The 12,041-nt window shown below is 33.6% G+C and overlaps 1 protein-coding gene across 1 annotated transcript in view; it reads right to left on the reverse strand.

Moving 5' to 3' along the window:
* The window catches only part of CSRNP3 (cysteine and serine rich nuclear protein 3), a 201,457-nt gene extending 192,022 nt beyond the window's left edge, over positions 1 to 9,435 (reverse strand). The window contains exon 1 of the mRNA XM_012440646.2: positions 9,379 to 9,435. The gene's annotated coding sequence lies outside the window, so the exon portion shown is untranslated. The remainder of the gene's footprint in view (positions 1 to 9,378) is intronic.
* Positions 9,436 to 12,041: the final 2,606 nt, after the last annotated feature.

The raw sequence follows: 12,041 nt of genomic DNA on the forward strand, positions 1-12,041 counted from the left end.
GTTTGTGTGTTTGTGCATGTGTGTTTAAGTTACTTAATTTTCCTTTTTCTGGTAAAATATACATAAATATTGTTTGTAAACATTCATAATAGCTATCAAAAACACATTCATTCTGTTTGTGATTTTTGGTATTTTTCAACTGTCTTTACAGAAGAAGTAGGCCATGAACACTCTTTGTAGCTAGGTGCCTTCACAGAATTTAATGAGAATTCTTTGGGATTTTTTTTTTCATATTGTCCAAAATGTTCTAATTTTTTTAGTTAATAAATAGCTTTGCTTTTGGATAAACAGATCATAATAATGTTCCTAAGTGTTTACTTGGTGCTAGAAACTAAATTCTGTGAACATGTTATCTCGTTCACCTTTATAGTGATTCTAAATTAAGTATTATGCTTCCCTTTTTAGCATGGAACAACATGAGGCTTAGGATCGGAAGTAACTTAGGTTCATTGACAAAGGCAATTAAGTAACTGAGCTGGAATTAAAACCCAGCTTGCCTGACTCTGTAGACTGTGTTTTTTATAGTCATGCTACATGACTATAAGTTTTATGTAGTCCCTTCTACATAAAACTTAGCATAGGTTTTCTACCCAATTTCTCAGTAGACTGTGAGCAACTGAAGAATCAGATCTTATTCAAAGACTCAATAAATGTTCAATAAATAACCAGGTACTTTTGAAGCAGAAAAGTAACGTAAATAGAAGAGAAGACATGAGAGCACAGGAGTAGTTTCCAGATTTTCCTCATAGAGAAGAAGTTTAAACAAAATGGAATCATGCTTTTGGAAATAAAACTTCTTTGGATGGCAAATATTCTGAAACATTCGTACACATGCTGCCTTTTTGAAGTTTAAGAGCACAATATGGGGTAGAGAAAACGAGCGAAAATTTAAAAAATTGAATATATTACTCTGATGAAGAATGAACACATATATAATTGAATAATTTTGGAAATGTTTTTATATTAGAAACATTGGAACTATTTTTATAGTTTCAAAATTATAAAATGTAGACCATGCTTTAGAATTGAGTTAGATGTTCTTTAATAACATAGTAGATATATATCTGTCTTAAAAATGCTTAGTGAAGCATATACAAAACATAATCTGCAAGATTTTAGTAGGTGACTTCTGTGTTGGGAAGGGGTCTATGATGAAGCAGTGAAGCAGGTTTTTTTTTTTTTTTTTTTGAGACAAGGTTTCACTCTGACATCTAGGCTAGAGTGCAGAGAGGTGATCTTGGCTCACTGCAACCTCAACCTCACTAGTTCAAGTGATTCTCCCACCTTGGCCTCCCAAGTAGCTGGGACTACAGTCACCCACCAACACACCTGGCTAATTTTTGTATCTTTTGCAGCAACAAAGTTTCATCACGTTGGCCAGGCTGGTGTCAAATTCTTGACCTCAAGTGATCTGTCTGCCTTGGCCTCCCAAAGTGTTGGGATTACAGGTGTGAGCTAACACCTGGCCTACAGGCCTACAATTTTTTTTTTTTTTTTTTTTTTTGAGACTGAGTCTGGCTTTGTCACCCAGGCTGGAGTGCAGTGGCACCATCTCGGCTCACTGCAACCTCCAACTCTTGGATTCAATTCTCCTGCCTCAGCATCCAGAGTAGCTGAGATTACAGGTACCCACAACCACACCTGGTAATTTTTTTTTAATTTTTATTTTTAGTAGAGATGGGGTTTCACCATGTTGGTCAGGCTAGTCTTGAACAACTGACCTCAAGTGACCTGCTTGCTTCGTCCTCCCAAAGTGCTGGGATTACAAGCATGAGCCACTGTACCTGGCCTACAATTTCTTAATATTACATACCCTTCACTAAAAGTCTTAGTGTGCATTATCATAGAAAAGACTTAACAGGAATGGATCTTATTTAAATATCCAGATTTTCCTAAACTTATGTAACCACAGAACATTTTTATGGAAACTTTAATTATTTTTCTGAGAACTATGTCCCAATTTCGAAAATGCTTGATATTAATATTTTGAAGGTCCTACCTTTGCTCTTCTTTAATAATTCTAGGATTTGTTTTCACAATTGCACTTTCTCATACAATACTAACTTCATCAGCTGATGCCCAGTGATTTAATTGTAGTTAACATGGAAAAAATAGAAAATCTAGCCAATTAATGGTGATTTTTTTTTCATTCGCTAACAAGCAATAATAGGAAGTCATCACAAACATTGGGGATTATTTTGCTCCTTCCATTCTTCCCTTATAAACAGAAAAGCATGACTAGCAACAACTAAAAATTGCACACAATGACTTACTATACACCAAATTCTGCACTGAAAAGTGCTCTACCTACACCTACCAATCTTCACAATACTACCCAGGTAGATAACTGAATTTTACAGATAGGAAGACTATGGCTCAGATAGCTTAAGTAAGTGGTCCAAATTTACACAGACAATAAGAGGGTATGCCTATTTGACTGCAAAGTCAATTAGGAAGCCCATCAATGATTATCCTGCACTACCTAAAAACCAGATAGATAAGCCAAAGTCGCAGTATCCTATTAGCTCAAAGGATGCATTTCTAGAAACAGGCATACTGCCTGCCTGACTGAATCATACATTTAAGGAATGTATATATACCATAGTATGGCTCCATATAAATGAACACATTTATGGTACACTGGTAAGCACTCTTTTTCCTTCAGATTAAATTCATAAGGCTATTTCATTCTTTATTTTTTTGGTCATTTTTACCTAGTTGTGGTGATATTTATATCAAAGGACTTCTACCAGTCTCATATGATCTGCTTACCTTTACCTGGAGGCATAGTAAACCCCAGTGACACTCAGCATGCAAGTATCCACCCTTCTTTGCTTTGTGGCTTATTCAGCTTTGTCACTTACCAGGCATTATGGCTTAGAATTGTTCACTAGAATACAACACAAATGACAGAAAGTGAAGCCCAGAGCAGAAAAAAAAAAAAAAATGCTGAATAATTTTAACTTTAATCAAATGTTGCTAACAAATTTAACTCAAGAGAATGGGGATTTATTGACTAAGAGTGGATGTATGAGAGCACTTAGAGATTGGTTAAATATATACTACTATATTTTCTTACACAAACATTAATTAACATTTATATTATATATTAATATAACAATTATGGTTAATTACATTAATTTACAATTAACCCATTGATTTAGTATACAATAATCTGTGTGTGTGTGTATCAGAAACAGAGCAGTATTACAATGAAACAGAGCAGGGAAGCATGAAATGGGAACTACATGCAGATAAAATCCCCTGTTAATGTAGGAGAGCACAAATAGAGTTTGGACAATAAAAAGTCTGCAAGACAAAACCTTGAGTGACTTAATGACATTTGTGTGACATAGACACTGTCACACTGAATAGCATTAAGAGAGAAGAACATGGAAGGAAGAGAATGTCGTAGAATGTACAGAGTGTCTGTCATTGAGAGGATGTAAGAGGAGGCTAGATAACTATCTGACAAGACAATTTACCTAATTATTCAGTCAGCAAAACAATTTGGGGGCACATAACTGTGTATCAGGCACTGTATTAGGCATTGACACAGAGATAAAGGAAGCTCCTTGCCATAAAGAACTATAATTTAGATAGTAGTAAAAGGATACAGAGAGATCACAAAGTACTGTGATGACCACACACCAAGAAGCCCAGGCAGGGAGCACAGGACAGGCCCGGGGCTTCTCTCCTTGGCCCTGCCTGTGTGTTGTAGAAAGATCTCTTAAAATACAAGATTACAATGGCATCCCCAAGCTCAGTTTTCCATTGAACACCCAGCTCTAGGTAACTTCAGTGGGCAGCCTGAGAGCAGCCTTGGAGCCCTTATTGATTTGGATGTACAGGATGTAAATCATTTAAAATTTTAAGTATGAGTTTTATGAGCAACAAGAAGGGAATTTTGATTAGACTGAACAAAGAGGTTTTATTAAAATCACTTTTGAAAACGTTTTCCAGAATCTTTCTGCTTTAAAATGCTGACACCATCACGACTGATATTACCTGGGTAATGATTGAGGAAAAATATTGATTTTTCATGGCTAGCCTAACCTGAGGAGAGAAGAGTAAATGAAAATCTTTGTAAATACTTTCAGGGCTCCTTTTTAGGAAACTGTTTGTTTTATTTATTAAATATATTGTGATACATCCACAACATGACAACAACTGCATCCACACTTACTAGAAAACAAAGCTGAAATGCATTTTGACCGTGACAGCAAACTAAAAACGTCAAAGAGACTGTGATAGTAGGTCAAAGCTATTTGGTTCACTGAATACTAGGGGCAGCTCTGAAGTGGAGAGTTCTGTGCAACTCTAAAATCCCTGTGTTGTTATGCATCAGAGACCATCTGGCCACACCATGCTTTTTCACCTCCACGCAAAGCCTTTCTAAGTTCTGCTTTTCTTTCATTCAGTGTTTAACACACTGCATCCAATATTTAATACAAACACATAGTTTCTGGCTGTTGTAGTTTTGCATAAGCAAATGCTTAATTTCCCACTAAATATAATCATTGTCCTCTCTGTGCCTTAATTTTTGTCTTAGGTAAAATGAAGAGTCCAGGAAGAAATTCTCTCTGCAGGGCAGTCCCATGTTTCTAGGGCAATAGAAGACTAAAATATGAAAAGTTAACATGAATTAAATGAGTATTGGCCGAGGAATTTATAGTAAATATTATTGAAAGACATAAACATTTGCATAAAATTTACTTTTGCCAGGCACAGTGGCATAAGCCTGCGGCCCTCAGTCACTTGGGAGGTTACAGCAGAAGAATCACTGGAGCCCAGGAGTTTGAGGCTGCTGTGTACTATTATCTTGCCTGTGAATAGCCTGCTGCTCTCAAGCCTAGCAACATAGCAAAGCTCTATCTCTAAAATACAAAATAAAATAAAATAAGTTATATATATATATATATAAAACCTTTGATTGTGTTTGGTGATTTTTGTTGAAAATAATGTTTTTATAAATGTGCACAAGTCAGGAGAAATGGAGAAATGTGTGCACCACCCTTTGTGGTACTGGAAAATAGTATATTAAGCTCTTGATCTAAATAAAGTGTAAGAGCTTATTGGTAATAAGTCACATGTATACTTATCTACCTTTTTGGCCATGATATGAGATTATGAAGTTGATCATAAAGATGATCTCATATCAAAGTGATTCCCTTGCTATATGTGATTCTTAGAATTAGCACTGATATTTATCTAGACCATTATAATCTTGAATTAAATACCTTAAAAGTTATATTGAGTCTGTTTTTTCAGAGCATGCACATTCAAAAGTTTTCAGGCCAGACATTTAGACCATTATAATAACTGAAATCTAAGCAATTGACTAAGAAATCAAATGATCTGCCCAACTGATTCATTGAGATATGTGAAATATCCAAATGTGACCATTAGCTTGATAATCAAATCCATTCCTTGCTTCTTCATAGAAAATCGTAATTAAAAAGCAGTAATGCTGCTTTTAACCAACCCCCTTTTAATATCTGAATAAATCCTGTATTAAACCATCAGGTATTAAATATATAAGTCAAAAATAACAACTGATTAATAATACCTTTGAATTACGGTGTACTATAGCATAAATGTTAATGTAATTTTTTTATTTGCCTGGATTACCTTATGTATATAGCACAATTTGAACTTTATGAAATCTGACCCAAGCTTTCTTAGTCTGGCGTTATTTCCATTTCTTGTAAATCCTACTCTTCCATTTCCAACAATGAGAGGTTATTTGCCAAACTAGCATATTTCCATTACAGACATAAAGTTGTCTACCTATATTACAGGGGAAGTTATTAAGTATTTCATTTTCTTTAGTATTTTGTGAGACTTTAAGAGGGCACAAAAACCCACCTACAATTCTGGCAAGCTACTTTTAGCAGAGAAAGAAGCATGAAGCAGTAAGTAGAAATGACTAACAAACTGTATTTTTAAATTATCTGTAGTTGAGAGTAAGCCTACGAAACACATTCTCTTCAGAATCTTGACATGCTTTTGATAATTTTGGTTGTGCCTTAAATAGGGGTTATCTGCACAGGTTACATAATCCATTTACTAGTCTATCTGATTTGTTGTTAGCATGCTCTTCAATGTCATCAGTATTTATGCTGAAAGTGCTGTCACTGAAGTGCTTTGCTCATGTTAATTGATAAAAAGAAACTGCTTCCCACCATCCTACCTCTTTTTGAAAAACAACATACTGACATGCCAAATTAATTTAACTTTAAATAATATATTGGCTATATATTAAATATTTTAACACATAGTTTAAGCATGTGGGCTTTTACTTGCTACATTGCTAACACTCAATCTAACAGACTAAGGTTAATATTGTGAAAATAAAGTATTATATGTCACAAGTATTTAAGTGAGTTGTAAAGAGAAAATAGAGTTAGGAATATCATCTGAATTATAATAAAAATAATAGGAAAGCTGTAACAGCTTTATGATTAGTTTTCCTCTCAACAAATAGCTGAGAGATTTGCAAAAATGGTGTGTGGGATGACAGTACTGCCTTAGAAGCATACAATGTTATAATAAAAATGTTTTAAATTACGGAATTGCCTAGGGTAGAATATGATGATAATTGTGATATTTTTGTATAGAGAAAAGCTACATAAAAGTAATGTTTATTTTCAAAGAAAGCAAAAATATTTCAAATAAAGCAAAAAGGATATATGTGCATTTACAGTAATTTACATGACATTTTAAATTAATGACCTTAACATGAACACAGATAGCTTTTAGATTATTGGAATGTGTAATTTTTATATAGATTAAATAGATTACAAAGGTAAGGAAATAACTGCATTAGTGAAACATGGTTTTGACATTAAGTTTAAAAAATTCTTATTCTGATGTCAAAATGTGTATTGAATGTGCCTCACTATCCATGATCTGGATATATATCAAGCTTTCCTTCTGATGATTAAACTGATTGATACACTAAAAAAATACTTCTTAATTTATTGTATTATGCAGTATATTGCAAACCACCACAAACATAAGGAGAAAAAGGAAAGAGTGTTGTGCAAAATGGAACAAAGTTGTATATAGTGAATTCCATTAAAAACCTACATTAAAATTTTAAAAATCTTTGTACCCAACAAGAAAGAAACGGTGATGCCCTCCCATTTCTCACTGAACAGCCTTACATGGTTTTCATTTGCCTTGTTTCATCCTTCACTTGGACAGAAACCTCCTAACTGTTTTCTTTGATGCTTTTTTTCCTCTTGTCTCCACTCCAGCATACATTCTCTCTCTCTCTATCTCTTCCTGTGGACTCCGCAATAAAAGCTACCCCAGTTGTCTCATTTTTATAAGACTTGCAGACGTCTGCCAGTGGCTGATAGGAAATGCTGATTGAGAAAGGGTTTATCTACTTTTCATCCAAAATATGTGAACCATTAAGGAAATTATAAAAAGCAGCAACAATATACTCTGGTTTTATTCAGTTCTCTCTCTTAGCGATTATTAAAAGGGTGATATTTTTAGCCAAAGAAAGCAAAATGCATCTGCAGCAGCTGGTTTCCAAGGAAACAGAATAATTTAAAACCATGTGGAACTCTGCTCTCTAATTTTCATCAATTCCCCTTCATTCCTGGAGGTAGCTTTACTCAGAATTTATAATTTCTAAAAAATATAGTTGCATTGATTTATTTCCTCTAACACATTTTAGGAGACAAATAGCTGGTCTTATATATCACCTTGAATTCCAATCTTGGGGTGAGGGGTGGATTAATTTCAACCATTGTTTTGCTTGAAAAACCGTAATCAGAAAGATTTATCAATAATTAGAAATATGCTAAAATTTCAGTATTATGTAATAATTTTTGAAATCCAGAAATAGTTAAAATAAAACATGCCAGAAATTTACTTGGGTCATTATGACACTTAACCATATAAACTATATTTAGTACATTTAGAAAATTTAAGGTACTTCTTTATTCATTTAGATAATTCATACCTAATATTCAGTAATTTTCTCCCTCACTTTAATTTTGCAAGAACGATTATATTTGTGTCTGTTTATTCAAAGACAAAATCTCTCTCACACAAACAAAAAAAAGTACAATAAATTAAAAAATTGAAAAACAAAAACAAAAAGAAAAAACAATAACAAAAATACTTAGAAATGATATAGTTATTCCTGTTAGTTTTGATTCATTCAAAAAAGTATTAAAAATATGTATCAACAAATTATTTACCTCATTGAAAAATTTTATTTTATTATTATAATCAACAAGTATTAATTGATTGCCAGTGTACCCAAGTCAGTAATAATTCTTGAAAGCTCAATTTTAATGAGGTTCCACCACCATTAAATGATCTATATTTATGAATTAATATAACTATAGAATTAAGTGACTGGGAGTTCAATTTTTTGTATGTTTTTACTGTAAGTGTATTATTTATTCTACATACTTATAACTTGTCTCTATCTTCCCTAAGGGAAAATAAAGGACCATGTTAGGAGAGATAAGCAACTAGTAAAGTAAAACATTAACTTTAAAGTTGTTAAAAAAAAAATATTGCCTGGAGACATTATCAACAATATAAATGCTCTGATGGAATTCTTAGCTAGATGTGTTTGATTGATAAATGAAACTACCAGTGAAACATGCATGTTATGAAGTTATTTTTTATAGCAGTGATTAATCCTTCAAAATTAGATTTCTGAGATTTAAAATAAAAATGGCTCCCTGTAAGTTAACAAATACAGATATTGGTTAGCCCATAAGCTTAAAGTTTACTGAATAAAATAATGTAAATATTCAACAACATGAGATTTATCAAGAGGAGTAAGTTAAATAAAAGGGCTTAAACACACACAAATCACTCATTCTAGATTAGTGCTAAAAGAGTCTACAAACTGCAAAAATAATTTTCCTAAGCCTTTTACTGTATTGTCAATATTAAAAGCCACCACATAAAATTGTATATTGTATATTCAGAGAAGGCTCCATTTTCTCAGGACCTGTGGAATTTACGGCGGTTTCTCATCCTTCCTGCGATTCCTAGTAACATAAGCTTGAATTTAAATTGTTTTAAAGACACACGATGATTCATTTTATCTATTAATTTTGCTTCAATGGTACTTGCACACAAAGTTATTTAGGATAAGACATGACTCTAGTGATCGTTTTGTTTTTAATGAGCTAAGGGTTTTGCAGGGAGAAAGAACAGCTAGCTCATTGCAAAGCTTCCTTAAGTAATAAAAGGGGAACACTTTCGGAAAATGTCCTCAGAATAATTTTCCTATTATAAAATTGTTTCAATAAAAATTGAGAAGCATTCTCTTTTAAAGAAAAAAAAGAATTTTCTTTTTTTTAAGTTTTTTTTTTTTTTTTTTTTTGCTCTTACCTGTAAATATGGTTTCTGTACTTCGGCTCCGTCAGAACACACTGGAGAGAGTTCACTCCTCCCTCGTCTATCCATCAGGCGGCAGCCAACCAATAACAAAAGCCAGATCCTGGCATTCTCTAGCTCATGCTCCCTGCTTTGCTTCCATTCCTTGTTCCCTCCCACCCCCACTCTTTTAGAGGACAAATCCCTGCAGCTGGGAGAGAGGAAGGGAGTGGAGAAAAGAAATATGGAGAGAAAAGCAGAGATGCAAGATATTTTTAAAAATTGCTCCAAACTATGGGAAACGTCTGCAATGACTTCAGCTGAAGTAAAAACTCTTGCTTTGGATTTAGAAAAATAGGGTTAATCAATGCCTCACCTACCTGAAATCAAAGCAAAATGCTCACAATAAAACCTAGGTAAATTGCCTAATTTTCAATTCCCACTGATTTTTCTCAGTGGAAAAAATGTACCTCCTCATTATACATTTTGATATGCAGCTAGAGGAGGGAAACTGAACATCAAGATGACATTATGCCTATTCAGTTTGGAAAAAGATGAAACTAAAATGAATCAACACCCTTTATATTCATGTTTTATGTTATTTGCACAACAACCTCTGTTTGACAATGTTTTCATTCAATCCCAGTTTTGAAGCCTAATCAGTATGAAAAATATTTCATCCTGTGTATTAGAATATTCAAACATTTCAAAGCTATGTGGTTTACATTACTTCAGATTCCTTAAATGCCATCAATTTGTGAATAATGGAACTTGTTAAGGATTAAAAAGAGATCAGTCACTTGGTTGCCGTCCCTCAAAGTGACCAGTTGAACTCCAATTTTATCCTAATAAACTTGAACAAAAATAATTTCACTTCTAAACTAAGAGGCATAGCATGCATTAAAGGACAATTGAGGAAAATACCAAATTAGAATGTTTTAAGGCAATAAAGCAAATTCATCCACAGTTTCAAAGAGGTTAATTTTTAAAATACTGTAATACAAACCAGGAATCTTTATGAAAAAAAACTCTGTCAATTGAGCTTCCTCTAGTGAAAGTGGTCTGAAAATTTTCCTTAGGGAGATGTAAATTAAGCAGTGGATATCTCCGCTACAGAGGTATGCACTGTCTACTTGAGATATTTATAGCCTTGCTCTTCAATTTCTTAAAGCAGTAATATGTCCTCGTGGGAATAAGGCAAAAAGGAGTAAAACAAGAGTAAGGGCAAGCAAATATTCTTTAAGAGTTACTGGCATCATGGCAAATCATTAATCCAGGAATAACTGTACAGGAAGGGCTTAGGGATGTCAATATTGTTAGGAGGGGAATGGCTGGTGACTTAATCTGATGCTAACTTTAGATAGAAGTGCTTTGATTTTGCTTAGTTTTCACTGTTATTTGGAGTAGCTTTGGGAGGCCCTGCCAGAGATTTTGGGGAAGGTTAAACTATCTCTTATTCTCACCCCCAAGTCCTTTATTGGGAAAAAATGCTTTCAAAGCCTTTGTGATCCTATTGCTAGGAATAACTAGAAGAATCCCTAGGACAGACAGCATTTTTAGAAGTGATTGTTTGGGGCCATCTTGATCAGAATCACTGGGACATGACTTATTACAAATGGAGGTTCATGGGCCTCCTCCAGATTTAATGAATAAACATTTGAGGAGTTTCTGACTCAGCATTTTTAGCAAACTCTCCCAAGTGATTTCTACGTCAAACGTGACTGTAGACAGAGATTTGTAGGCAAGTGTTTGCTGGGCACAAATTCTAACCAGATTTCTTCTGTTTCGATGATAATGCCATTACCTCAGATAGTGAAAGAAAAGAGATTTCAGAGCAAAATAACAAATTTAGTTTGGACATTTTGAATTTTTTGGATATACAGATTAAAATATTAAATAGTTGGTTAAACTCATAAATAAGGCTGGGGTGTAGGTTCAATTTGGAACCTCCAGCATCAAGGGTTTGGTTAAAGTAATAAAAATAAATGAGCACCCTAAGGGTTTTAATATAAACATTTTATAAAGAACTCATACTACTCAACAGTGGAAAAACAAATCCAATAAAAAATGGGGAAAAAACTCAAATAGACATTTCTCCAAAGAAGTCATAAAAATGGACAACAGATTTATGAAAATGTGCTCAGCGTCACCAATCCTCAGGACAATGTAAACTAAAATTACTAAGAAATACCACCTCATACTTATTAGGATGGCTGTTATCAAAATGTCTACAGATAAATGTTGGAGAGGATGTAGAGAAAAGAGTACTCTTGTACACTGTCAGTGGGAATATAAACTGCTACAGCATTATGAAAAACAGTATATGGAGGATGGCAGAAAAATTTAAAATTGAACTACCATATGATCTAGCAATCTCTCTTCTGGGCATATACTCAGAAGGAAGTGGAATTACAACTTTGTAAAGATGTCTGTGTTACCATGTTCATTGCAACATTATTCACCATAGCCAACATATGGAAACCACTTAAGCATTCATTAATGGAAAGAAGTATAAAAATGTGGTACATATATTCAATGGAATATTATCCAGTCCTAAAAAAGAGATCTTGTTTTTTTTCCACCATGTGAATGAGCCTGAAGAACATTATGCTATGTGATATAATCCAGACACAGAAATATTTCATGGTTTCACTTATATGCAGAATCTTTTTTTAAAA

Source organism: Aotus nancymaae, unplaced genomic scaffold (genome assembly GCF_030222135.1).
Source record: "Aotus nancymaae isolate 86718 unplaced genomic scaffold, 86718_ANA_hifiasm-v0.15.2.pri h1tg000029l, whole genome shotgun sequence".
NCBI lineage: Eukaryota > Metazoa > Chordata > Mammalia > Primates > Aotidae > Aotus > Aotus nancymaae.